At 43.3% G+C, this 23,157-nt stretch overlaps 1 protein-coding gene across 2 annotated transcripts in view; it reads left to right on the top strand.

The window, feature by feature from the left end:
- The window catches only part of CHN2 (chimerin 2), a 519,880-nt gene that overhangs the window by 44,324 nt on the left and 452,399 nt on the right, over positions 1 to 23,157 (top strand). The gene's annotated exons all lie outside the window — the stretch shown is intronic.

Genomic DNA, 23,157 nt, shown 5'->3' with positions numbered 1-23,157 from the left:
CCTTGGGCAAGCTAGAAGGACTTTGTTCTTTTCTAGATTTGATTTTGTGGTGACGTTCCGACCTTGTACTAAGGACATAAAAGCTGATGCACTTTCCCAAAGTTTCTGCCCTTCTCAGTCTGATGACTCTGAACCAGTTCCTATTTTAGGCTACTTTCACACATCAGTTTTCTGTATTCAGGCACAGTCCTTTTTTTTGCCGTATCCAACGTTTCCGGTTTTGTTGTGCAAACCGGAGCAAAACGGACCCACCGGATCCGTTTTTTAGCGGATCCGTTTAGGACGGATCCGTTAAAAAACGGATCCGGTGGGTCCGGTTTGCATCCGTTTTGCATCCGTTATGTCCGTTTTTTGACGGATCCGTTTTTTAAACACTAAACAAACAATTAACGAGTTCCGTATTCTGATTGGCTATTGGGAACATATAGTATATATACAGTATTTTGAAGCATATATGACAGAATGAAGACAGAGGCAAGCAGAAACCATGGATGCTATTCTTGCAAATTACACAAAGATCGCTGCAGATTTTATATTTGAGGCAAATCGCTTGGCTATCATCGTCAGAGAAAAGGAGCGACAGCGACTGAGGCGTCAGCGACATCGACGCTTTTGGATCCATCCCCTGACTGCACAGAGACTGACACGTGGGGTGTTTTCAACCCTATACCTGGAGCTCCGTGGAAACCATGAAAAATTCACAAGCTATGTCCGGATGTCAGTGATTAATTTTGACGTCCTCCTTGGCCTTGTTGCGGACAACATCCGTAAAACGGACACCTACAGCCGGTTCTCTATAACACCCGAGGAGCGTTTGCTGGTTACGCTTAGGTAAGTTTTTTTTTTTTAAATTGTATCCTCCTGTAAATTGACTTTTAACTGTAATGTGTTTGCTATTATTTTTTTATAATTATTGTCTTTCCTTTACAGATTCCTTGCAACTGGAGAGTCGCTTTCATCCCTCCACTACCAGTTTCGACTAGGAATTTCCACCATCTCGGGAATCATTAGAGACACTTGCCAAGCCTTGTGGGATTGCCTCCATGATGATTTCATCCCCCAGCCCACCAGGGACAGATGGCTTGCAATTGCTGAACAATACTATAACATTTGTCAGTTTCCAAATTGCCTTGGCTCAGTGGACGGCAAACATATAAGAATTGTGAAACCAGCTGCTTCGGGGTCAGAATACTACAATTATAAAAAGTATTTCTCAATTGTCCTAATGGCAATAACGGATGCGGACTACAAATTCATCTCAGTGGACATTGGCGCATATGGGAGATCCAATGACTCTCAGGTCTTCAAAATGTCCCCAATGGGGCGGCGAATCTATGGGAATACTTTTGATTTCCCTCCTGCAAGACCTCTTCCTGGCACATGTGAGCCCCCAATGCCCTTTGTTTTTGTGGCCGACGAAGCCTTTCAACTCTCCCAACATCTATTGAAGCCATATGCAAGCCGTGGATTGACGCAAACCCAAAAAATATACAATTACAGATTATCCAGAGCCAGAAGAATGGTGGAATGCTCCTTTGGGATACTAACCAGCAAATGGCGAGTGTTGTTAACAGCCATTAATTTAAACATTGAAACTGTGGATGAAATTGTGAAAGCATGTGTGGTACTGCACAATTTTGTTTTAACAAAGGAACCTTTGTCCTTGGATGACCAGAGTTTGGAATCCACCACTTTGTCTGACTACACCAGTCCTGGATTTAGGAGTAGTGTTGCCTGTTCCACAATCCGTGACAAATATGCTGACTATTTTGTGTCCCCAGAAGGTAGAGTAGATTGGCAAGATCAAATGGTGTAAGATCTTTGTTTAGTTTTATAACAAATAAAAATAGTTAAAAATAAATTAAAAAATATCTTGTTAACTTTGTTAATTTTAATCTTTCACTCGCTTTAAAAATTTGTAATTTTTTCACCGTCAAATTACAACATGTTATGTTTTTGTATTACCTTATTATTAACTTAACTTGCAAAATAATATTCACCCCCAAAAAAAACAAGAACAAATAAATACTTTTCAACAAAAAACTTTTATTTTTATTACAAACATAAGTTATAAATTGGTATATCTGGGGCTTGGGGTGGAGATAGTACTGGAGGGGCTGACAGGTGGGAACACACGCACAGTTGGAGTATTGAGGGTGGAAAGTGGTGTTGGTGGTGGTGGTGGGGAAGTAACAGAAGGTGAAGGTGTGGTTGAGAAACCAAGAGGGAAACCAGGAGATGGGATGGGATTTGGTAAGGATTGAGGGGTGGAGTGGAGGGATTGGGAGACAGAAGAGGTGGCGGGTGAATTAGTGGCTTGAGTTGGGGTCATGACGGGTGTGGAAGGCGAGATGTGGTAGTGGGTAGGAAGTGTAGGGGCAGATGTGGTTGGGAGCTGGTACTGGGCCGCAGGCTGGTACTGGGCAGCAGGCTGGTACTGGGCAGCAGGCTGGTACTGGGCAGCAGGCTGGTACTGGGCAGCAGGCTGGTACTGGGCAGCAGAGGGAGTAGGGACAATGGCTGGAGGGGGGGCAGGTGCTGGAGGAGGGGTGGGTGGAGGTGGTTGGGAGTCAACCTGCGCCAGAGCCTGCCGTGTGGCTTGCATTACATGCATCTGCTGGTCAAGAGATAGCTTTTCCATGCGCTCTAGTACGGCTTGAAAAAAACAATGATTGGGTGATTTACTTGCATCTAAATGCAGCCTGTCCAGACGCGTGCACAATTCGTGTGTATTTTTTTCCATATTGGCATTTATGAAGCTAAAAGATGCACGATTTTGTTCTGATAATAATTGAATGGCGTTCTGGAAGGCTGCATTTAGATGCAAGAACTCGGGCGCATAGCTCTTTTCCTGACCCCTATGACGCTGACGCCCAGAACCCAAAGGTGTTCTACTGAGGGCAGCAGTGTCAGAGGGGTGGGGTAGGGGAAAAGCTATCTCATCACCAGCAGCTTCAGGTAATGAAGTCTCACGGGAAGCTCCAGCGCAGGTGGATGGGACAGATGTAGATGGAAGGGAAGGTTCAGATGGGTGGGGTCTGTGCGTGTGTTCACCAGTGGCGGACTGTTCAGGGATCGCTCCTGTCGGGTTCGATGCAGGCTCCTGAGTGCTGCAGACGGTGCTGGTAAAAAGAGGAAAAACAAAATAATAATTAATTTAATTGCTATACAGTGCCACAGAAAAAAAAAAAAAAGGCAAAAAAAATCAGACATAAAATATTATACTTTGTACATATTTTGGGGAATATTTACCTTCTGCACACCATAGTTGTCCGGAGGAACGACAACGCTCTAAAGTAACGGTACTTCGATCTGCGTCCTCCGGATCCACTCGGGGCCTGCATCTCTTGATTTAACTCCTTTTTGAAGCGATCCCTGATAGACCGCCACCGCTTTTGTAGTTTGTCACCTGAAAGTGGAAAACACAAAGTGGTTATTATACAACACATTACATCCTGCAGCATAACCTACTGAACTGTGAATACTTACGCTGTTTCTTCTGGCCACGAGAATTGAGCTCCCCCCAACCTTCTACCGCTGCGTGGCATACCTCGTCCCAGAGTCGACGGGTTACGATAGTATCAGCGTGGCGGCGGTCAGCCATGTTCCACAGCGGCTCCCTCTCTCTAACTTCATCGATGAGGAGGTCGATGTTGATAAATCCGGCCTCCTCACCGTCAGAATCGGGAGCACGCTGTGATGCCTGTTCAAAGAAAGAAAAAAGAAATTAAAAAAAAAAATAGACAAAAAATCACACTGACATGAAAAAAAAAACCAAAAAAAAAAACTTACAGTATGACCACCGCCACCTCGACGACGACCCTGGGACGGTCTTGGGGGAGCTCTATCGTGAGCCCTAGAAGTTGAAGCCTTTAGTGAATAAAAAAAAAAAAACATTATTTACTTGTGTTTGGTGTGCTGTGGTAAACAATTCCTGTATGAAACTTACACTCTGACCGCCCGCTCCGTGTATTTCTCCACCCCTTCCGTCCTCTTCTGGCAGCATCTCCTGTGATGTTTCGGCCACCTGTGTAAATGTCGTTTATTTAAAATATTTTTTTGTTTTTTTAAAAAAAAAAAAAAAAATACCTCAGTTTGTGAACCGAAGGGCGGGCTACCAGAAGACGACATATTTTATTACAGGCCACGCACACCAACTTGATGGGCCAAACTTTTCCGTCAAAACTGCACCTGCAAAAAAAGAAAAAAAAATGTCTAAGTACATGTACGCAGCTCACAGCAGTGATCTGTGGACAGTACTGTGGACATTACCTCTGGAACACTGTCCTCCAAATTCGCACTGACTGCAAACGGACACAGGAACTGGCTGTCCTCAAATTTTCCAACAAAACTGCACCTGCAAAAAAAGAAAAAAAAATGTCTAAGTACATGTACGCAGCTCACAGCAGTGATCTGTGGACAGTACTGTGGACATTACCTCTGGAACACTGTCCTCCAAATTCGCACTGACTGCAAACGGACACAGGAACTGGCTGTCCTCAAATTTTCCAACAAAACTGCACCTGCAAAAAAAGAAAAAAAAATGTCTAAGTACATGTACGCAGCTCACAGCAGTGATCTGTGGACAGTACTGTGGACATACCTCTTCCCTGGAGCACTGGACTGGAGGACAGCAGAAGTTGAAGTCAGGAACCAACGGCAGGAAGTGTGTAGAATGTGCTGGATCCTTTTATAAGTTTTGTGATGATGAAAAAAAAAATTTGCGCATGCTCTGTTTACCAAACCGGATGCGGTCACCGCATCCGGTTTAAACCGCATTGCGCCGGATCCGGCATGCATAGACACCCATTGTATACAATGCCGTATTGCGCCGGATCCGGCAGAATGCGGTTTTTTTAAGGGGACAAAAAACGTTACATGATACGTTCTATCCGGCCGCCGCATTCAATTATTTTGCCGCATCCGGAAAAAAACGGATGCAACGCAAAGCCATCCGGTACAATTCGGCAACAATGCAAGTCTATGGGGAAAAAAAGGATGCTGTACCGGATCCGTTTTACCCGTTTTTTTCCGGATTGAACCTGATGGCAAAAAACTGATGTGTGAAAGTAGCCTTAGCTGGAGGTAAAATTATGCCATCTGTTTCCTTAGACATTGTATAGAAGATCCTAGATACAAAGAGCAAGCCTCTGACAGTACTCCTACCCAAAAAATATTTGTTCCTACACTGTTTTTCCTACTTATTCTTCAAGAGTCTCATGACTCTGTGCTTTTAGGTCACCCTGGTATAAACAATAGCATTCAACTGGTAACCAGGAATTTTTGGTGGCCAACCATAGTTAAATACTGTAAGGAATATGTGCTTTCTTGTGAAACTTGTTCCTGAGGCAAGACACCCTGAACCTCTCCACCGGGTTTATCCAGCCTTTACTCACCCTTAGGAATTCTTGGACCCACCTTTCCACGGACTTCATTACTGACCTTTCACCTTCAGAAAGGAAGACTTCTGGGTGGTGGTGAGCGGATTTAGTAAACTGTGTCATTTTGTTCATCTGTCTGGATTGCCTAACTGAAGACCTAAGTAAGGCTCACCTCACATAAGTGGTATTTTGCCGCAAAACCGGATCTGTTACAAATTCATTTCAGTTCAATTAATTTCCAATGGAATTGCGGCAAGATGCAGTCACATATGGTTGTGTATGACGCATGCAACAGCATGTGACCACATCTTGCCGCGATTCCATTGGAAATGAATTGAAATAAAACGCATTTGTAACGGATCCGGTTTTGCGGCAAAATACCGCTTATGTGAGGTAAGCCTAAGTTGCTCATTAATCACATGGTGCTCTATTAAATAAAGTTTTCGACTGAAGGACTTGGTTCATTTCCAAATTTTGGAGGGCATTCTGTAAAATGATTAATATTGAGTTGTCAAATCAAATCAGATCAAAGTGCGCATGGGCATGAGCGCAATGGAGGCCTCTTTGTGGACACATCATCCACATGGGTCTTGGAAGGAAGACTGCAACCACACAAGATGGAGGAGGCACCGCACCGAGAGCAGCGACACCCATCAGACCGGACTGCACCCTAGGTGAGTATTATAAAGTTGATTTTATGTTATACAGAGTGACCTGGGATCTTATATACAGTATTCTGGAATGCTGTATATAAGGGCTCACTGGTAGTGGCCGCAGCTCATTAGGGGAAAAAACCTGGTGACCGGTTCCCTTTTAATAGTATTCTCTCATGAATTTTCCACCATGTCCTGGAAGCTTCTTGACTGTTGACTTTTCTTGAGTAGTAAACTTCTTGAGAGCATTTTCCATGTTCTTGGACATAGTCTTACACTATTTTGCCTTCCTGTGATTGGTGATAATAGCGTTTCTAGTCTACTTACACTGATCTTGTCTTTGCTATTATGTATAAAAAAAACAGGTAAACAAATGGTCTTTTTAAGCTCTGAATCCACCATTCATAGACTAATTGAAGTTACGATAGAATGAACAAGGTTGAAACGGGTTCAATTTCTAATTAATCTCATATTAATTTGATTCTGTCCTTTTGCTTCAAAATGATCATATCCTGGCAATGTTCTTTAGCTTGTATCTTTTTTTTTTTTTCTGCCAAGTTATTATTTTGTAATCTGTGTGCCTTATGCTTTTCTATATCAAACGTTATATATATATATATATATATATATATATATATATATATCTCAATGTGTTTTGCTATTGGCTACTATTGAAGAGAAAAAAACCCCAACAATTACGGACCACACATAAACCCCTGTTATTTGTCCTAGACAGTGCAAACTAACTACATCTCTAGAACTGATCACATACTCTTAGTAATTTTCTAGAGATTTGTGTAATAGGGTTGATCTCAGTGATTAGCAGAGGAATAGAGAACACATCAGTAATCTGCATATTGTATGTAGCCATGGATAATTAAAAGTTGTAAAATTTGCGGGGAATTAGTGCTGATTGAGATAAGACCTTTTCTAATTGGAAATGCATTTTAAGCAAACTACTTCTATATAATATGATAAAACAGGTATTATTGTGGCAAAACAAATATGCGATTTCAAAATTATATATGTAAGCTTCTATTTACCTGCATAGGGATGATCTGCGGTTTTGGACATGTAGCTTAGTAAATAGGCCCCATCTGGTTTACAGAACAGCACCCCAGTGAAAGCTTGTGTCCTCCACTTAGGAGGTGATTCACTGCTTCTAGCATTCCTCTTTTTCTGAGAAATCAGTATGTGAATTGATATGCAAATAAAGCTGAAGGACTATGGGAAATCTGAAGCCTTTGTCAGTCCAGCTCTATTCCCTGCCCAGTATTGACTCCTGATTGTACACACAACCCCTCTTCACAATATCTCCAACATACAGTGCCCTTCTCCATAATATCGCCTACAAACGGCCCCTCTCTATAATGTTCCCTCCCAACATAATGCCCCTCTCCATAATGTCTCCTCCCTCACACTGATCTCTCTCCAAAATATCCCCTCCACACAACCCCTTTCCATAATATTCTCCCACACTGCCTCTCTGCACAAAGTTCCCCCTACAAAGCTATACTATGCCCTCTTTCACAATCTCCTCTAATTGCACTATAATGTCCCCCAATGCTCCATAATGTCCTCCATAGCTCCTTCATATCCCTCATTGCTCCATTATGTCCCCTGGGAAGTGACAACAGTCCTGACACACATTTCATCTACGGCTCCTTCTGGAGCACGTTCCAGTCCCTGCCACGTTCTCTGTGGCCCGGCACCAGGAGCAGTGTGATGAGGTTAGAAGCGTGCTGATCTCATCATGCCACCGCACGTAGCCATGGGGCTGATGAAAGCTCCTCTGCCCCAGTCCAAATGTATTTGCGTCTGAAAGACTCCAATACATTTGAATATAGGAGTAAAAGGAGTTGGCTCCACATGTGGCCCATGGGCCATATGTTGTGCAGGCCTGCCTTTAAAATATTAATTTTGCCTGATTTTCAGTTGACATTTTCATGGTCAGGACCAATAACTGTTTTTCCTTTTGAGTTATGATCTCAAGTTACAACCTTTTTCTAAAAAACATTGGCCATTCTGGAACAAGATGATAATGTAACTAGAAGAATCCCTGTATTACGGTATGTATATCCCTAAATTGTACATTTGTTGCTAAGTTTTTTTTTTTTTTATTAGATGCACTTTCTGCACGATTTAATCAAGAATTTAGTCATGTCCAGGTTAGCTACTGTAGTTGCATATTTCTGAGGAGTCTACTGACCGGGTAAAATAAATAAATACATATTCATTCTATTATTTCATATAAACCTCGGGGTAGTATAACTAGATATGTCTCCACTGAGCTTCCTCGGTAACTTTATGTTGCATCTTTTATTGCTTTATTTTTTGTAGAAAGAAAAATACAGATTTATTGGCACGAGTGTATAGTATTGTATCATGTTGGATGTTACTAGAGAGGTAACAATAGTGATTTTGTATAGCTTTAGAAGATTTTTTTAAAGATAAGTTGATTAATGGTTGCACAAATTGTGTAACCTTTAGGATGCTTAGGGATATGTAATATATATATATATATATATATATATATATATATATATATATATATATATATATATATATATATATGTATGTATATATATATTCACTTATATAGCGCCATTAATTCCACAGCGCTTTACATACATTAGAAACACTGTCTCCATTAGGACTCACGATCTAAGGTCCCTATCAGTGTGTTTTTAGAGTGTGTGAGGAAACCCACCAAACACGGGGACAACCTACAAACTCTTTGCAGAGGTTATCCTTGGTGGGATTTGAACCCGGGTCCCCAGCGCTGGAAGACAGATTAAGAAGAAATTTCTTCTGAGGTCTAGAAAATCTCCATGTCTAAAGGGCGCTTTACACGCTACAATATATCTTACGATGTGTCAGTGGGGTCACGTCGTGACGCACATCCGGCATCGTAAGTTACATTGTAGCATGTAACAGCTACGTGCGATTGCGATTGAATGGTAAAACATTCATCGCATGCACGTCGTTCAATTCCTAAAAATTGAACGTCAGGTTGTTCATCGTACCCGGGGCAGCACACATCGCAGTGTGTGACTCCCCGGGAACGATGAACAGATCTTACCTACGTCCTGCGGCTCCCGCCAGCAATGCGGCAGGAAGGAGGTGGGCGGGATGGTTATGTCCCGCTCATCTCCACCCCTCCGCTTCTATTGGCCGGCTGCCGCGTGACGTCGATGTGACGCCGAACGTCCCTCCCACTCCAGGAAGTGGATGTTCACCGCCCACATCGAGGTCGTATGGATGGGTAAGTGCGTGTGACGGGGGGTTATTCGTTTGTGCGACACGTTCAACAAATTAAACGTGCCGCACATACGATGGAGGTGGGTGCGATCGCATACAATATCGTATGATGTAAAGCAGGCTTTACTTTTTTCCAAAATGTTTCCAGATTCAGCTCTGGGGAATATAAGGTCTAATCAATGACATTACAGCTATTAGCTGTCCCTCTGGGTTTTTCCTTCACCAAGAGTTATATTGAGCAAATTGCACCAATGTAAAGTGCAGTCAAGTTACTGTTGGCCATCATATGGGGGTTTGTCCGAAATCCCCTATGATATGCCTCTATACTGTCGGTCATTTTGTAGGACTTTGGTTGTGTTCTTCCTGTTCCTCCAAAAACAAAGGAACAGACACCAGGTCTGATATTTTGTTCATGCCCTTCTATAGCTGTGCCTGGTTCTTCCCTTGTAATGACCGGTGTACTGCTATGTCATCCCAACCCATGCACCGCAAACCACCTTGCGATGGCAAATATTAAATTATCATCCTGTAGGAGATGGAGCTTTACAACCTGAATTGGACGCCTCATGCTACCAGTAGTGACAAAGACAGTAGCAACATGCAAAACAAAAGCAGAATCTGTCAGGACGGATAACATGGTATTCGTTGCCAACACTTGCAAAAACATTCCCTTTTTAGGGAATGTCTTACTGTTGCCTCCAAGGCACAATTTAACCACAATCACTACTAGACAGATTGATATCCATGAGGTTTAATTGACTTGGAGTTAAACTGTGATGTGTTAATGTCCCCTTAATTTTTTTGAGTGGTATATTTTTTTTATTTTTACCAAAATTGCTATTTTATCTTCATTCCACCCCCCTCTCCCCTCAAAAAAAATAACTGACACCAAAACAAAAATAATAAGTGATCAAAATGTTGCATGTATCCCAAAATGGTACCTATCACACATTTACTTATGCAGAAAATATAACATCACACAACTCCATTTTTGGGACAATAAAAAAGTTACAGCTCTCAAAATGCAGTCACACAAAAGACAATTGTTTATTTTAAAAATATCTTTTTTTTGTGGTGTGCAAGCCAATAAAAATGAAAGCATCTAACTATTTGGAATATCTGTAACTGCACCAACTCTTATGCAGGTGTCACATGAGACGATTTATCGTGCGATCGCACGAGCGATCGCACCCGCCCCCGTCATTTGTGCGTCACGGGCAATTAGTTGCCCGTGGCGCACAAAGTTGTTAAACCCCCATCACATGCACTTACCTGCTGAGCGACGTCGCTGTGGGCGGCAAACATCCACTTCCTGAAGGGGGTGGGACGTTCGGCGTCACAGCGATGTCACACAGCGACCGGCCAATAGAAGCGGAGGGGCGGAGATGAGCGGGACGTAACATCCCGCCCACCTCCTTCCTTCTGCATTGCTGGCGGGACGCAGGTAAGCCGTGTTTTATTGCTCTCGAGGTGTCACATAAGCGATGTGTGCTACCCCGGGTACGATGAACAACCGGCGCAGAGAAGAAGAAGCAACTTTTTGAAAATGAACGACGTGTCAATGAGCAACGATGAGGTGAGTATTTTTGCTCATTCACCGTCGCTCGTAGCTGTCACACGCTACGATTTCTGATGTGCATCACTTACAACGTGACCCTGCCGACATATCGCCCGATATATCGTCTTGTGTGACGCCCACATTAGAATAAGACCCTCTGCTCACGCCGCATTTTTTGATACATTTTTTTGGTGCCACTTTGGATGACGTTTGTTGTCCAAATCTGCGTGTCTATCCTTATGCCAGCAAAGTCAATGAGAATTCTGGAGTGAAGTGCTCACGTTGCTTCTTTTTTTTTTCTGGGCAGAAAAGAATATGCAGCATGTCAATTTTTGGTGTGTTTTTTTTTTCCCTGCGTTTTTTAACCCTTCCAGGTATTGATTTCACAAAAAAGCATGGCAAAAAAAGCACATGCGTTTTTTTGTGCTTTTTTTTTCTGCCACAAGGTGCAGAAAATTTCTGCACCAGAAACTCAGTGTGCACACATAGCCTAGAGGTGACACTATATTATGACAGTAACAAATTTTAAAACACTAAATAACAATGGTGTTGCTATTTTTTTTTTTATTTTTTTCATTCCATCCAAGAAAACTAAATAATGCACTTATTTACATCTTCTCCTGCATAAAACAAGCCTTTAGACCATGTGCGCATTAGAAAGTGCCTTTTTCTTAAGGAAAATCCGTACCCTCTTAAAGAATCCCGCACCCGCGGTAAAAAAACACACCAAAACCGCAACGAAATCTGCATGTGGTTTTACCGCGGATTTTCCGCAAGTTGGTCCCTGCGGATTTTTACCATTATCTATGGCAAAAACCGCAAGTACCTGGAGAAAAGAAGTGACATGCTCATTAATTCCGCAGCGGAAAATCTGCGGGTATAAAAGAAAATACAATGTGCGCACAGCATTTTTTAAAACCAATAGGATTTGCTGGGGAATGACTGCAGCAATGTTAGACACCTTTTCTGCAGCAAATCCGCGGCAAATCCGCGATCAATCCGCAGCGTGCGCACAGGGCCTTATACAATTTAGGTAACGCAAACATTAAAAGTTTAGGACTTTTAAAATGTGTCAGTGAAAAAGGAATCGGATCTGTGGTTCTTGTTAAATTATGATCTGAAAATGTTCTTCTATTGATATTTCTGTGCAGTACATTAGTACAGGACTGGGGTAGGGTCTGCTCCTCTTCTGCCCCCCCACTTGCTTCTTATGTATCTGACAGGTTATTGAGTATTCAGTGACCTTCACGACAATGTAGAAAACTTCAGACAATGATCAAACAAGAACCACAGATCGGATTCCTTCACCAAAAGTATCAATTTAATCAGTATAAGAGCTCATGCGCACGTAACTGCTGAATATTCTGCAGCGATTTGACAGCACATGTGCACGACAAATCGCTGCAGAAAGACTGTATAATGGATGCAGTTTTTTTGTACAAAAAAAAGCCGATTTCATGCGCTATGGCTGCTGCCCCCACCATAGACAGAGTGGGAGCTGCATCCATAGCGTACGGAATAATTGACATGCTCATTTTATGAACGCACTGATTTGGGTCAAAATTTTAGCATCCAAATCGCTGTGTTCATAAAAGCATCGTGTGCACGTATCATGCACAATCTTCATAGCGTGTGCAGGGGACGTATTACGCATGCATTTACGCTGCTATGCTATACGCAGCGTAAATGCATGCAATTACGCAACATGCGCACAAGCCCTTATAGAGCCAATATGGCCATGACTTTACTTAATATTGCTAAATCATGCTGGCAGCCTGTCTTTAACACTTTCACAACATCCACCGTACATACTCTGCAGGTAATGGTTGTGTATTAACATGTGCCGGCATGCGGGCATGCCATTTTAAGTGCCCATCTGTACACCCTTGATGTGATTGTGGGTCGTTGATGGGTTCCAATGACAGCATGGGGTCCGTTGATGAACTCTGTACTTGTAATTGCAATGCTCCCTTGAATCCCTTCCTGTGGCTGGGCTTCAAAGGAGACTGTGATTTTCACTATATGCAGCAATACTGAGGCATTGCTGTGTATAGCACAAGTGATTAGACAATCGCATTCCCTAAGGGGACTATTAACAGCAATAAAAAGAAAAAAAATAAAAATGTTTCACATATGTTTGAAATAATATAAAAGTTAAAATTACCTCCTATTGCCCTATTTAATAATATTGTTATTTATTTATACAGCAACATTAATTCCATGGCGCTGTACATGAGAAGGGGGTTACATACAGAATACATATACAAGTTACAGTAGACAGACTAGTACAGAGGGAAGAGGGCCCTACCCTTGCGGGCTTACCTTCATTATTTACAATAGAGTCTTAAAAAAAAAAAAGTGGTATTCTAAAAAGTCAGATTAATGAAAAGATAAATATTTAACCCAATTTGTAAACAGTGTAAACAAAAAAAAAATTTCAAGAACGTCCAAATTACGTTGTTTTTTTTTCTGGTTGCTGCAATACCTTAATGCTGTAACAAGTGGTCAAAACATCATATCTATACCAAAATGATATCAATAACAATGTCCTCTCGCTCCGCAAAAAACTAAGCCATCACATAGCTCCAGCAGCCAAAAAATGAAAAAGTTACGGTCCTTGGAAAATGGTGACGCAACCCTCTCAATTTTTTCTACATAGTTGCATAGGTTGAAAGAACCAAGGTCCATCAAGTTCAACCTTTTTCCACCATTTGTATATTTTTTATCAATAATTTATCTATAACCCACAATGTGTGTACTGAGGAAATCATCCAGCCCTTTTTTAAAAATTGTTATAGTTCTTGCCATTACTACGGTACCTATTGCAGTAGGACATTCCACAGTCTGACTGCTCTTAGGCTCTGTACCCGCGGATTTTGCCGCGGAAAACCTGCAGGTTTATCTGGATTTTCCAGATAAATCCGCAGGTTTAAGCAAGTACAGCTACTCCCCATGTTATCCTATGGGATTTGGGGAGTGCTGCATCACTGCTGCGGAATGTGCGGCTGCGGAACATGCTGCGGATGTCCCGCAGCCGCACGTAACTGCATGTCAATTATTCATGCGGAAATTTTTGTGGAACTCCCGCTCCTCCACTATGAAGTTTGAGGCTGGGACTTCCACAGGTATTTCCGCACTTGTCCTGCAGGTTTACCGCAAGAACTCCGCACATACACCGCAGCAACGGATAGCTGTGGATTCCGGAGAGCTGCTGCGCGAAACCTGCGGACATACCTGCGGATATATCCGCGGGTACATTGTCCCGTGGGCACATGGCCTTAGGGTATATGCGCAAGCTGCATTTTGGTGTGACAACAAAACTGCACCCTCTGGCAGACTTTTGACAAATGTAAACACTGCGTTTGATAAAAAGAATGCGGTAAAAACGCATGCGGTTTACACGTATTTTTGTTGTATTTTGGCACATCCCCCTTCCTGTGTGTTGTCCTATACGGCTGGTATAGCCTCTCTCCCTTGCCTTGACAGATAATGGGGAGAAAATGGGAGTTAGGCTAATTTCACACATCAGTTTTTGGCATCAGGCACAATCCGGCGTGTGCCTGATGCAACGGATCCAGCGCAGAATATGCAAAAACTGATGTGCCTGATCCTTTTTTTTCTTTGACTGTTCCAGTATACCTGATCCGTCAAAAAACGGATCCGGCGCATCCGATTTTGCATCCATTTCGTCCGTTTTTTTTTGTTGGATCTGTTTTTTTCAATACATTGGAGCATGCTTGGTTTACAAAAACGGATCCGGCGTCCGCATCCGTTTTTTAACGCATTACACCATAGCCTTCCATTGTAAAACACGGCATATTGCGCCGCATCCGTCGCGATGCGCTTTTTTTTCCGGACAAAAAAACGTTACAAGATACGTTCCCTCCAGCCGCCGCTTTAGGCAATTATGACGGATCCGGCAAAAGCCGGATGCAACGCAAGGCCATCAGGCACAATACGGCGCTAATACAAATCAATGGGGATAAAACTGATCCGGCGCCGGATCAGTTTTACCCGTTTTTTTCCGGATTGTGCCTGATGGGAAAAAAACTGATGTGTGAAATTAGCCTAAACTGTACAGATAAAAGCAGAAAAACAATGGAAAATACCAAGTTATGCTCTTGTGTTAAACTACAATATTGTGTTTAACGATGCACTCATCTGCAGTCTACACACTTAAAATGCAGCCCTCACTCCACTGAGCAGCTCTCGATTAGGAGTCTCTGGAACTTGTAGTTCTCCAACCAGCAAGACTTCTGATTCATTTATTTTTTTTCCACACTAAAATGATAAAAAAAAAAAAATATAATAAGAATAATACTGATGAGGAGAATCTTATTGCAAGGTCATGTGTACCACAAAATGTGCAGCGTAAAAACAATTCCCCCAAAAAAACCATGTCAGAATTGTGTGTGTGTGTGTGTGTGTGTGTGTGTGTGTGTGTGTGTCACAGTTTTTCCCTATTTGGATTTTTTCCACGTTTTTCAGTACACTACGTATGTGGTAAAATGAATGGTGTCATTCGAAAGTGCGACTCATCCCACAAAAAACAAACCCTATGTCTATATGGACAGAAATGTAAAAAAACCTTTTGCCTCTGGGAGAAAAAACTAAAAGTCAAAAATGGAAATTGGCCCTGTTGTGAAGAGGTTACAGGAGCTTGGCCTCACCTATTCACAGACAGCACTGATTTCTGGGGTCTCATGATCCTGAAAACAGGGATCCTGTGTTCCTGTGCAAATAGGATGGTAATGATACAGTGCCACTCAGCTCATTGTCTCCAGGCACAAGAACATGTCTTTATTACAATTTCCATAGCAGTATCACAGTCAGTGATAAACCATGTGACTCGGTCTACGTGAAAGTGTCACTCCGATTTTAACAGATGAGCTCATTACACTTCTAGAATTTAAATTTTTGTAATTTAATTTTTTTTTTTTTTTTACAAAACATCAAGATTAAATCCATCAAGATAGCTCATGATTGTTCTCAGAATCTACGGTGTAAGTTACAATAAGTCATGCAGGGACCCTCCGCAAACTATTGTAATCGGCCGCAAAAAATCAGTGTGTTCAATTTTTTTGCAGGGTGTACAAAAATGTTAGTTTGTTTTCTAAATGGACAATCTCTTTGGACACTGGGGCACCGCACTCTCAGTTTTGTTAGGGTAAAGGTTTAAGCTAGGCCTTCACCTCCCCTTTTTTTTTTTTTAATTTCTCTCTACAAAAAATGGTGTACTATCGCTTTCTATGGGAATGCATGAATCTTTTCAATATGACTAGAGCTTATTGGGTTTTTTATTGTTCCATGTTAGGATTTCAGACCTACTGCAGCAATTTTAAAGAGATTTAAAGTGAATCTCTAACCAGATTTCACAATATCAAGTTCATGCATTGTAAAGGTCATTTAGATCTGATGAGGCTGGTATATTTACTTTGAAAATTCATTTTAGAATGGCTGTATAATCCTTTATGAAAGTTTAATTCTGTGTTCACACAGGATGTTTTTGCAGCGTTTTTTAGCATGGATTTTTCCTTGGTGTTATGCAAATTCATGCTAATAAAACACTTCTTTTACAGTCCCAGTAAAGGCTGAGATTTCTGATATCTCATATACACACAACACACACACACACACCACAACACACACCACCTCCTGATTTTTCCTGACTGTTTTGTCAACCTCCTGCGTTTTTGCAATGTTTTTCAAAGAATGAGCATGTCAAATCTTTGCAGCTTTTTTGCCATGGTTGTGCACAGAAAACCACTTCCAGTATAGAAAAACTGCTGCAAAAACACCACAAAAACACATCAAAACCGCAGATGACTCCCAGGAGACATCCTGCCACAAGATCAGGTTTTGGTTAGGAAAAAACACTGCAGAAACGCCCTTTGTGAACATAGCTTAACACAGGCTCCATCTACCTAGCCTGATTGACACCTCCTCAGCATCCCTCCTCCCTGCTGGTGCTGAGATCTCACACTGCTCAGTACAAGCTGCAGCTGTCAGTCAGGCTTAGTGGACGCAGACTGAAGTCATTTGGATTATTATGATATTTCACTATATAGCTGAACTCCTAAAATGCCCATCTTAATATCAGAATAATAGAGCCATGGATCTTCAAAGTATGTTTACCAGCCTCATCAGGTTTACAGGATCTAAATCTGCCCACATATCCACTTTAATGCCACTCAGTACATTTGTGACGCCCTGGACAAGCCAGGGGTCACAGGTAATGACATCACCACACCCTACACCCCGGTTAGGCACATCAAAGCTAGACCCAAAAACCCCTGTTGCCTTCCTCCAGGGGCTGATGTTCACACCAGGGGGTGGGTCAGGCGGTTGGCCCCGCCCACCGAGGAGCTCACAGTCCTGGAGGCGGGAAAAGAGACCAGATTAGTGTGGGACGGGAGAGAGTGAGGAGTAAAGTGGTAGTGGAGTAACTAACTGAGAGCGTCCGGGTGTGTGCCCCGGACAGAGACAGCAAGGTTAGCAGACGGCGGTGACCGTCTGCAGGAGTGGCCTATCGGAGTTGCCGTAAGGACCGTGGACGGGCGGTGGCCCGGCGGTACCGGACCGGTACACAAGGAGAAGCCAGCACCATTGGCAGGGGCCTTTCGGATCCCGGCAAGGCTTGGAGTCGCCGTGAATTTGCCAAATCTGTCAGTGAAGGGGACCTCCGGGTTTCCAAACAACTAAGTCCCGACTGAAGGCAACAGTCCAACCGTATGAGAGAGACACCGCCACCGCCAAGGCACCAGTTTCTCAGGGCCAGCGCCTGCGGGCAAAGAGGGGCTCCTCCGGCCCATATCCAAGCCGGGGAGCGGGTTACCGGTGGGAACCCATTGGAACCAACAGAAGTACTAGGTGCAGGGGAAGAGACAGTCACCGTTAACTACCGGGGAAAAGCAACAGCAGCCGTCCGTGGGAACCGTCTTTCCAGCCGTGTGTTTTACCGAGAACTGTGTCATCGTCTCAGGCTGAGTGAGTACCACCGTGCCGTGCGGCACAGCGCTGCCTCTGCGACCCTGCACCTCACCAGGCCCCGCACCCGGCCTGTCATCACCCATCCTCCACCCCATCACTGGGCCCCGGGACAACCAACCCCTACCCACGGAGGGGAGAACTAACAACTCAGCTGCTCCCTGTCACCGCTCCCGGGATCCCCATACAGAGCAGCGGTGGTGTTACCAAAAATCACCACAACCGTGGGTGGCGTCACGGACAACATCCCAAAACCAAACCAACCCCCCCTTTCACTCACGGGCGAGGAGCGCCGCTCGAGTCCCCGGGATCCGGCCCATCGCTCGAGCCACCGAGCAGCAGCAGCAGCAGCCGGACCCGAGCAGTGGGAGAGCGCGACGTCCCCTCCTCCGCCCGCGACACATTCACGTGGAGGGTCTTTGTGTAGCTTTAAATAATGCATTCAATTGGACAGTGTTTTGGTTTTTTTTTTTTTTGTAGTGAGCATAGGTGTGTAGATGGAGCTCTACTCTTCTAATTGAAAACCAGATGCAAGAAACCCAAAAGTCACATATCGGAGACATGTTCTATTTTGGTGTAAGTCACAGATCAAAATCACCCTTAAGTCTGTGGATGCGTGTGGATGGCATCAATGTACAATCCACATGGATGATCATATTTAGGCCCTGTGCGCATGCTGCGGATTTACTGAGAATTTTACAGTGGATTTGCCCTGGATTTGCTGCAGAAAATGTGTCTAATATTTCTGCAGTCATTCCCCAGCAAAACCTATGGATATATAAAAATGTTGTGCGCACACTGCGTATTTTTTATACATGTGGATTTACCCGCGGAATTTCTGCTGCGGAGTTTATGTGCATGTCACTTCTTTTCTGCAGGCTTCTGCGGTTTTTGCCATAGATAATGGTAAAAAACCGCAGGGACCAACCCGCGGCAAAGACCTGTCAAATCGCGGCAAAAACGCGGGTGCGGTATTCTGCCAGAGGTACCGGTTTTTCTTAAGAAAAGTCCATTTTCTAGTGCGCACATAGCCTTAAAGAGGTTGTAAACTACTTTTACATTGCTGGCCTATCCTTAGGGGTACTTTACACACTATAACATCGCAGGTGGGATGTCTGTGGGGTCAAATCGAAAGTGACGCACATCCGGAGTCGCTGTCGATATCGTAGTGTGTAAAGCCTTTTTGATACGATTAACGAGCGCAAAAGCGTCGTTATCGTATCATCGGTGTAGGGTCCGACATTTCCATAATGCCGGTGCGGCGACGGTACGATGTTGTTCCTCGTTCCTGCGGCAGCACACATCGCTGTGTATGAAGCCGCTGGAGTAAGGAACATCTCCTACCTGCGTCACGGCTGCAATGCGGAAGGAAGGAGGTGGGCAGGATGTTTACGTCTCGCTCATCTCCGCCCCTCCGCTCCTATTGGCCGCCTGACGTGTGACGTCGCTGTGACGCCGCACGACCCGCCCCCTTAGGATGGAGGCGGTTAGCCGGCCAGAGCGACGTCGCAGGGCAGGTGAGTGCATGTGAAGCTGCCACAGCGATAATGTTCGCTACGCCAGCAATCACAAGATTTCGCTGCTGCTACGGGGGCGGGGACTATCGCGCTCGGCATCGCAAGCATCGGCTAGCGATGTCGCAGCGTGCAAAGTTCCCCTTAGGATAGGTCATCGATATCTGATCATCCGAGGTCCATCACCCTGCACCCCCGCTGCTCTGCTATCCTCGGTCCCGCCGGCGGCAGCAGGGGGCCGGACATGCTCATTTCCGATGCTGCTCAGTCTTCTGATAGTGGCCACAGCTAGGTACTGCACATCTGCCTCCTACTGATCTGAATGAGGTCTTATAGTGTGATGTCTGACTCTTTACATCTGGATACACATTTCTGGTGGTGACAATGGTCTCAGAATTCATGCGACTCTTTGGTCCTTGGATAGAGCACTGATCCTTTGCTATTTACAATATAGGACAGTCGCATCCAGAAAGACACATTACTAAGGGAAATCTCTGCAGAGGTTGGCAGAAGGATAAAAGATACGATGCACAATGTTTTACAACTTTCAGAAGTTCACACTGCGGTATTTAGAGTCATTTGCAGATAAATTTGCATCGATCGGACACAAGCTACATTTGGTTTCTGCCGGCGCTGCAGTTCTGTTATTTGGGAGACGCGTTTCGCAGTGAATCTCGGAGCTCTGACAGGTTGAGTAAACTGTTATATCTGTTCCTGCATTTATTTATACTTAACCGCTAGTGAATCTGTCATCTCCACAGATAAACTGCAGTAATGCATATAGATGTCCCCATTCACTTCAATCACTGCTGCTTGCCATTTGTAGCTATGGCTACGAAGGACCTCAAAATAGTGGCATTTATTAGAATTCAATACTAGACCCCCGTCACCCATACATATGTTTTATGTGCTCTCTGTTTGTTTTTCTCTTGCTTTTAGGTGTTCAAGAGTCCTTGGAAATGTGTGATATGAGAAATAAGGAGTATTGTATTCACATTTATTGAGCAATAGTCTTGAAGTAATTGCTTACAGACGGCATATTCCTCGGCTGTTGTATAGATTTCACACGGAATAGTATCTAATCCTTGAATGAAATGTAATTTTATAGAAATGTAATAGAAGTTAGCATATAGTATTAAAGGGGTATTCCCATCCCAAGATCCTATCCCAATACGAAGTAATGTAGTAGTAGTAATAATAATAATAATAATAATATTAGCAAATATTTCCAATTATAATTGTAGTCTAGTTTTCCTGATAAGCTGTCACTTACCTCATGTGCAGAGCATAGCAGTAGCTTAGGTATCCATAGCACTAGCAACTAACTGTGTAGATAAGCTACTGTAATGCCCTGCACCTAAAGCCCGTTTCACACGTCAGTGAAAAACACAGACGTTCTTCACTGACGTTTAAAACACGCACATGTCCCTCCGTGTTTCGTGATTCACGCCACACGTGGGTTGTGCACGTTCAATCTGTGATACATGATCTGTTATCCGTGATTGCACATGGACGTATGATCATCTGCCCGTTCCTGCTCTCCATGGTGCTGAAGTCTCCAGCTCTGTAGCGTCCACTCACCGCTCTCTGCAGCTACTTCTGGGTCGGTTCTGGCTGCATTCATGAATATTCATGAGCCGGCCAGGAGGCTGCAGAGAGCACAGGCGGCACAGAGCGTCTCTGGAAAGGTTAGTTGAAAATGTTTATTATTTTAAATGTCAATGTTTTTATGGTACGTGTTTCACGGATCACGCCACTGCGTGGTCCATGGGACATCAGTGATGCCAGAAAAAAACTGACATGTCTTCGTACGGCAATCACGGACATGCGTGTACGCCGCACGGAGACATGGTCAGTGAAAAATCACTGATGTGTGCGCAGACCCATTGATTATAATGGGACTGCGTATGTCAGTGATTCTGGTACGTATAAAAAAAAAAAGTACCAGAATCACTGATGTCTGAAACAGGCAAAATAGCACACCTGGAGAATCAGACATGAACCACACTTCCAAAAATCATACTTTGATCTAAAGCCGCTAGACAAAAATTAAATACCTTAACATTTAAATCCTAAACGTAAGCCCCCTGTCTTATACTCGCCCTACAGTGTTTTTATCTTTTTTCGGCTCCGCTACACACCCACTGAGCCATCTGGTGTCTGTAATGTCTGACTGGCTGTAAGTCAAAAGTTACATCACAAGGGCTGAGTGCAGCTCTATAAGAGCCAGAATGAGGCCCTCAGAGACATACATTGGTTTGTGACCTCTGGTGTGCTCCATGCAACATTGTCATTGTCTTAAACATGTGAAATGCATTTGATGGGGTTAAGATCTGTTGACTAAATTGACCATTGCAGAATATGCCACTTTGACCTGATATGTGGCGGCTTTTTAGAAAAATGGTTGCAATTCCTAAATGTTCAAGTTAATTTTTGTTCAATCCTTTTAATTAAACCTGAAAGTCTCCACTTTAATTGCATCTCAGTTGTTCCATTTTAAATAAAAAAAACAGTGGCATTGATAGCCGAAATCAGGAAGATTCGGTCACTGTCCAAATATTTCTGTCCCTTACTGTATAGTGGACAGAAGATGCTATTCCTTGTGTGCACACAGCACAGCTTATTCTAAAAAGTTGCTTGAAAGTAGTAGGGTTATTATTTAACCACTTAACGACCACAGGCGGTAACCTTATGTCCTATAGGCCATAGTGTTAATCCCCGCGGGCTGCTGCAAGCAGCCTGCGGGGATCAGCGCACATCAGCTGATTTGTAAAGCTAACGTGTGCCTGCCAGGCACGAGTGGAATCTCATTCCACCCATGCCTTTTAAAACCCTTATATGACTCTGTCAATATGTTACAGCACCATTATAATCCCAATCATGCTAAAACTTTACTTACAGCCCTACACCAGAAGTCACGTGACGTGATCATGTGGATCTGATGGTTGTCATAGTAGCACAGGGTCATGTGATGACTCCTGTAGCTATCATGAGTCACCTCCTCTTACACCCGTCAGACTGCCCTGTGTAATAGCAGAGCTGCTTTTCTCCCTATCTGAACGGTGCTGCTCTGATCATGAGAAAGGAACAAGTGATCAGACTGCTGATTCTTATTGCTCCCTAGGGGGACTATTAAAAAAAAAAAAAGTTTTGAAACATTAAAAAAGACCCTAAAAGTTCAAATCATCCCTCTTTCGCCCCATTGAAAATTAAAGGGTTAAAAAAATAAAAAATATATAAACATTTGGTATCGCTGCATTGAGAAATGCTCTATTAAAATATACAATCAATTAATCTGATCGGTAACCGGCGTAGCATCAAGAAAATTCTAAACTCCAAAATTATGTTTTTTGATCGCCACAAATTTTGCGCAAAATGCAATAACCGGCGATCAAAACATAGCATCTGCGCCAATATGGTACCTTTAGAAACGACAGCTCAAGACGCAAAAAATAAGCAGTCACTGAGCCATAGATCCAGGAAAATGAGAAAACTACGGGTTGCAGAATATAGTGCAAAACGTACGCCCCTTTTGTTTAGACAAACGCCTTTTTTTTTTTTTACCCCTTAGTTAAAAGTAAACCTATACATGGTTGGTGTTTACGAACTCTCACTGACCTGAGACATCATAGCGACACATCAGATTTACCATATAGTGAAGGCAGTGAATAAAATATCTCAAAAACAATTGTGCAATCGCACTTTTTTTATATATATTTTTCCGCATTTGGAATCTTTTTGCCGTTTCCCAGTACACTATATGGTAAAACTCTTGATTTAATTTAAAAGTACAACTCGTTCCG

Source organism: Anomaloglossus baeobatrachus, chromosome 6 (assembly GCF_048569485.1).
Source record: "Anomaloglossus baeobatrachus isolate aAnoBae1 chromosome 6, aAnoBae1.hap1, whole genome shotgun sequence".
Taxonomy (NCBI): domain Eukaryota; kingdom Metazoa; phylum Chordata; class Amphibia; order Anura; family Aromobatidae; genus Anomaloglossus; species Anomaloglossus baeobatrachus.
The sequence above is the reverse complement of the archived record's forward strand: the minus strand, read 5'-3'. Positions and strand labels throughout refer to the sequence as shown.